The sequence below is a fragment of the Ambystoma mexicanum genome, chromosome 7q (genome assembly GCF_040938575.1).
Source record: "Ambystoma mexicanum isolate Mex_15411 chromosome 7q, UKY_AmexF1_1, whole genome shotgun sequence".
NCBI classification, from domain to species: domain Eukaryota; kingdom Metazoa; phylum Chordata; class Amphibia; order Caudata; family Ambystomatidae; genus Ambystoma; species Ambystoma mexicanum.
The window spans coordinates 306,335,357-306,341,356 of record NC_090941.1 but is presented as its reverse complement, the minus strand read 5'-3'; the positions used below and the strand labels follow the sequence as shown (position 1 = coordinate 306,341,356).

The window sequence follows — 6,000 nt, the reverse complement described above, 5'->3', positions numbered from 1 at the left end:
CTCCTTAGCCTCAGAGGGGGTGGATTCCAACAAGGAAGAAGGAACAACACCTCCAGATTCGTCACAGGGGATAAAAGCTACAAAACATAGTAGTAAACCTAAAGACTGATCCCTGTGGCTGATAGCAAGGAGACAAAGAGAACTCAGACTCCAGATTTCCTTCTAGATCAGTTTTGTGGTGTCCTTTCCTGTGGCCCCACCGTACAACTAACACATTGAATAATTGAGCTGGAGGAATATTTTTGGAGATGTTTTGTGAGCTAGAGATGGAGTGGGAGGAGAGCTGGGGGATAGAACTGAAAGATGGAAGGAGACCTGGTACCATCTGGAAGAGAGAGATAAGCTACAGAAAAGGAGGATGAGAGGGTGAGGACAAATACACACAATTACATCTTGTTATAAGGACTGCAGAAAATTAGAGGACGAGATATAGTGACAGCACAAGAGGACATGGAAGGTGAACAGTTACCCCTACTAGTTAGAAAGAGCAGAGAGGTTCTGACAGACTAGGTCAGTCCAGGGCATAGTTCAGAGGAGGCACAAGATGGTGCAAACTCACCGGGGGGAGGAGGGGCTTATGCTAGGAACAGTCAGGGTGGAAGTGTTCCTCTGACAAAGACACCAGAACAGGGAGGTCACCGGAAGACATCAGAGACCTGGGCCCAGCCCCCAGACCTAGGGGGTAGGGGGCCAGACCTCTGGGGTAGAAGCTGCACCAATACCTCAGTCCTTTGAAAGCTCCTGTCAGACTGCTCAGTGTCCAAGAACTTTGGGCCCAGATGGCCTGTACCCCAGAATCATTTGAATGAGGTTCAGGAATCACATAACTCTGAAGACAAAGGCATTGGTAATCTCCTGGACTTTGGAAAGGAACATATCATGATCCCAGCAAAGGAGCACCGTTCCCATTCAGAAACACCAGGGAAGCAAGGAACTTCATATCAGTCAGTGGGTCAACAGTGGCTTCAAGCCTGGCACAAAAGGCATTTGTCTCATTCATAGCATTGCACCCATAGGCTCATATAGCGCTTACATTGGTTTTTCCTACATTCAACATGGCTGTCGCCAAGTCCATTGTAAACTCACAGCACACACTACACCTATTGCAGATGGAGCTACTTAAGTCCCGCCTCCGCTGGAGCACTTGCTTCGCGTCTTCTCCGCTGACAGTGGGTTACGCTACCAGCGGTCTCCTGACAGAAACTACAGTTTTCCGAAAACCTGCAAAAAAAAATGTATTTTCGTTAATTTATTAACTTTGTGAATAAGGAAGAAGAAGTTTACATGTGTTGCTTACCTGAAGTCCCAGCAAGTTATTCTTCACTTAGTTATTACCGCGCTCGTCTTTGAAGGTTGCAATTACTCAGTTAAGACAAACTCACATTTTTGTAACGTTTCCTCAAACCGAGTACAGTCGCAGCCATACCGCAACCGCTAACCATTTCTGGGAACCAAGAGCCTGCAAAATAAAAGGGAAACATTTCGAAAGAGAGATCTCGCCAATGTAGGGACTGCTCAGAATCTGAAGAACTATATATCTTTTTTTTCACCAAGGAAACCACCCAAGATAACTCTAAAAAGAGGCAAGGACATTATTCTGACAAGAATCTTTTGAACACTACAGCCTCTCAAGTTGAAAGTTTCAAACCAACGCGCCCCTGCAGAATACAGGAAGGAGAGCTCCACAAAACATAAGCACAGGTGAGAAGGGAGGGATTTATCAAAGGCACGCTGCAATGCAGTTACAGTAGTTCTATTGTTATTATTGTTGTTTTTCACATAATAAGAGCCCAGATAACAGTTCCTCTAGCTGCAAAGGCATTACGCTCCTGCGGAGTCCCAGGTAAGCATTACAGAACAGCAGTGCCTGTAAGAGACTATTTCTTCTGATACTGATTTGTTTTGAGTAGAACTAGCCAGGCATTCTTTTGTTTTGTGAAAATAATCTCTTTAAGAATCTTATCCCTGTGCTCCTACTGGTGTGATCCATGACACTCCTTTCAAGAAAATATTTTGTGCGCAGGCCCCCTCTAATTCGTGTACAGTTAAAGATTTTTGAACAGCGAGCATTCACTACTATGAGCTAAGTACCTCAACATATATTGCATGCTCCATTGAGATAAGTACCAAGACAGCAGGACAAACACGATATTGTTCACTTGGTGCATCCACCCTGAACCCATTCAAAAATGTAGAGTGTGAAACATTGCATGTAAGCAGAAATATCGGTGGAGGTGTAATGTTCATTGGCACCTTTATTTTCTCTTAATAAATTGGTCCTAATTGTATTGTCAGCAACAGACATAGTTACATACATACAGTGGTTTCTGGAATTCCATGCAGACAGCCAGTTAATCTGTGGCTGAATCTTTGAGACAGGGACTCTCAGGTTTCCCTCTACCTTTATTCGTGTGTTGTATTTGGTTCTTATTACCACCAGTGCATGGAATCCTGTTTTGGACAAGAAGAACCAAAAGGTAAGAGTGGCTAGACAACATATTGTGACAATGTTGATTAGTCCAAGAACAGTTGAAGCCTATAGCCGACAAAGGACATGTTCTAGCATTTGGACAGCCTGATGTTCATTCAGCCACTTGAGAGTGTCAACTAGAAGATGCACCACTTCCACTGCCAGATGTCTATCTCTTAGAAACTATCCTGAGTGAAGTTAGATGACTTTTAATATGGCTAAAACAGGCAACAGTATATTTGGCTCTTCAATTGATTCTGTTGGCAATAGGCACGGTACCATGGGCACAGTTTTAATTCCCCTTTTCCAGAAGCCCAGCTTCCTCTTGAAGGCAATTGTTTTTATTCATAGAAAAATCATTCCTTTTGCTCTGTTCAGTCTGTGGAACATTTCTGTAGGCTATGCCAAGAGGACAGGCCAGTGGGGGTCACACACTTGCTTTATCTGTGTCCTAATCCAGAAGAAATTGCTAGACATTCCAGGCTGTTGGATGATTTCCAAAACCTGGAGAACGCAACAGGAAGTTGGCAGAGAATACAGGAAATATTATTGCTGAGGAGTAATTCACACTGCCCAGTGGGAGCTGGAGAAAAGTAACTGACATCTGGAGACCAGAGCAATGTGAAGTGAAAAGTCAAAGAAGCTGGTCATGTTGGAAATACATGGGAAAATCAGAGATGGAAGGAGAATAAGTTAGAGGTCAGGGTCGAGTGAAAGAAATACCCTGAACAGCTTGGGCCTGGCTCTCCATGGGGGGCATTGTAGTCCAGGTACAGAAGAATCAGATAAAGTGGGTGAGAAAAGGAGAGTTTGAGCACTGAATTCTGGGGATTTTAGTTCAAGTACCAAACACTATTAAAAGACTGCCAGAGAATCAACACAAAGCCACTGAACTCTGGGTATTGTAGTACAATTACCAAAGTGTCCATTAATAACTGTGAGAGAGGGAAAGTTCACACCCTGAGTTCTGGGAACAGTGATTAAATTAGGCAGGTGTCCAAAATAGACTGTGAGCAAGGGAACACTCGGAAAGTGATGTCTGGGAGCTGTAGTCCAAGTACCAAGGTGTCTAATAAATACCGTGAGAGAAGGAGAGCTATGAAACTGAACTATGGGAATAGTAGTCACAGCAACAGAGTTTATAAAAAATGATTTGCAAGAGCAAAAAGAGCTCTGATGTTGCACTGAGGCAAACCCAGTCCTAAAATCAAAGAATCTTAGAATGACTCATTCTTGGATAAGAGAACCATAAGAGTCTTCACACCTACATCAGCAGCGGATCCAGTCCCCATCACCTGTGGAATCCCTCAAGTGTCATGTGTTTCCCCCACTTTGTACAATATTTTTACAAAGCCTCTCTTTGATATCTTGGACAAACTAGGGGTCTCATATACCAATTACGTATGGCACACAGATTCTTATCCCAATCCAAGGAGACTATGACAATGACACCAGCCTCATAAGTAAAGTCTGGATGGCCACACATGGCCTATGTCTTAACAACGATAAAACCGAGCTCTTAATCATCGCGTCCACCAGTAAACTCAACAAATTATCCCACTTGTACAATTCCATCACTATTGATGGCATCAAAATCAAGGTAGCCAAGGAAGTTAAAACCTTAGGATTCTATTTAGATTCAGCTCTCACACTCGATAAGCAAGTAAATGCTGCAGCCTCAGCAACTAGTTACACCTGCAAACTTATTCACGCTTGCAAACCATACCTGTCCACAGAGTGTTGTACCACCATAGCGCGAGCCCTCATCCTCTCCAAATTAGACTACTGAAATGCATTGTACCTAGGCACCAGTAAACACAATACCAACAAACTCCAAACCCTGCAGAACAATGTCCTTAGGGCAGCACTAGACGTTCCTAAAGGGCAACACATATCTGACCAAAGAAGAGCCGTCAACTGGCTGGCCATCAATGACCGTATCAAACTTAAAACTCTGAATATTACACACAACTGTATGAATAATAAAGCACCTGCAAACCTCACAGAGAAATTCACAAAGTACACCTCTGAACGACCCATCAGAAAGGCCGAATCGAATAGTATCAAAATCCCCAACTTCAAACTGAAAAGAACTGGAGGGGCCAGCTTCCCAGTACTAGCAGCTCATCTTTGGAACTCCATCCCAGACTCATTCAGAGCTTCTCCTTCCTTCCATGTGTTCAAAGCTAATGTCAAACTCTGGCTTCACACCAATGACTGCTAAAGCCTCAGTTGTATCGAATCGTCTGTTTATTTTAATGTAAAATATTTGAAACTGTAACATATCCTATTTGTAAGCTATGTGACACTGTAACATAAGAAATGGGGTATATGTGATCCTGTAACATAAGAAATATATAATATTTATGTACCTGTAACCTAAGATTCTACTTCCTGCAAGCGCAAAGTTGCTTAACGGCCCGGTGTGCTCTATAAATAAATAAACAATACAATACAAGAAGGAAAATTGAGACAGTGTATCCTGGCAGATGAAGCGAATCCACGTTTAATCATGGCATCTCACTTTACCTCCTCTTCCTCTCCTCCCACAGTGTTGGGGGCCCAATGTATCACTCCCTCTCCATCTGACCTTTCATGGTCGAGCATCAACAGAGAACCCAGAACTCGAGAAAATACGTTCAAACCGGTTTGTCTTAACAACTCAAATAGACCCAGAGTGTCATGCCCCGCATTCCTATTTCAAGACACTTGCAGATATCTACTTCCAGTTGGAAACTGCCCTGGAGACTGTTTTCAGCCCACGGAATCCGCCGCACTACAAGGTCCAGAATTCCTTCGGCTCGCAGTCACGGGAAACGCCCACAACGTGACTTGCGTTCTGAAACAGATCCCAGTACTTAGTGTGGCGTGTCCTTGTAACGGGTGCTCCTAAAACTGACTATTCAGTTCGAGTACTCGATCTACGATTACCTACGGTTATCTTCCTGTTATCTGATTCCTGACCCGGCTTCGTATCAAGGATTATTCTGACGTCTTTTCCCTCGATTTCTGGCTCCTGGCTCCCTCGGTTGTTTCCCCCTGGTTAACGAACTCCTGGCTTGTATTTTGGATTTGTTCTTTGCCTACTTCCTACACAGAAAGTATACGAACTCTTTACCACAGGAAAATACACGGCGCTGCTCACAAGAAGACAACGCTCTACACACTGAAGTGACCAAACGGACGCTCTCCTGTTTCTGCTGGTCACTCCCTGGATTTGGGACGCTTTGCTGTTTATATTTGGGGTTTATTTTGGACACTATTAGACGCGCCCTCGTGCCGTTCGGGTTAGGTGGATCTTTGCACAAACTTTCTTCTACTGGGACTTCCATTTTCTACCATCAAGCCAACCTCCTACTACACACTTTCAGGTTACGGGACTTCCTACCTATCTAAGCAGGTAAGAGGGGTCAAGAAGGGAACAAGTATTGTATTTTGTACCTTTGGCTGCTATCTTAAACTATCCGTTTCTTTGTTCCTCTAGCTCTGTTGTCGCTGCTCCTGCCTTTCCACTTAAGCCCCTGGCCTGT

General features: G+C 43.9%; 1 long non-coding RNA gene across 1 annotated transcript in view; it reads left to right on the top strand.

The window, feature by feature from the left end:
- The first annotated feature begins 1,519 nt into the window (after positions 1 to 1,519).
- LOC138528832 (uncharacterized) overlaps positions 1,520 to 6,000 on the top strand; it is a 197,364-nt gene continuing 192,883 nt past the window's right edge. The window contains exon 1 of the long non-coding RNA XR_011284257.1: positions 1,520 to 1,701. This is a non-coding gene — a long non-coding RNA (uncharacterized lncRNA). The remainder of the gene's footprint in view (positions 1,702 to 6,000) is intronic.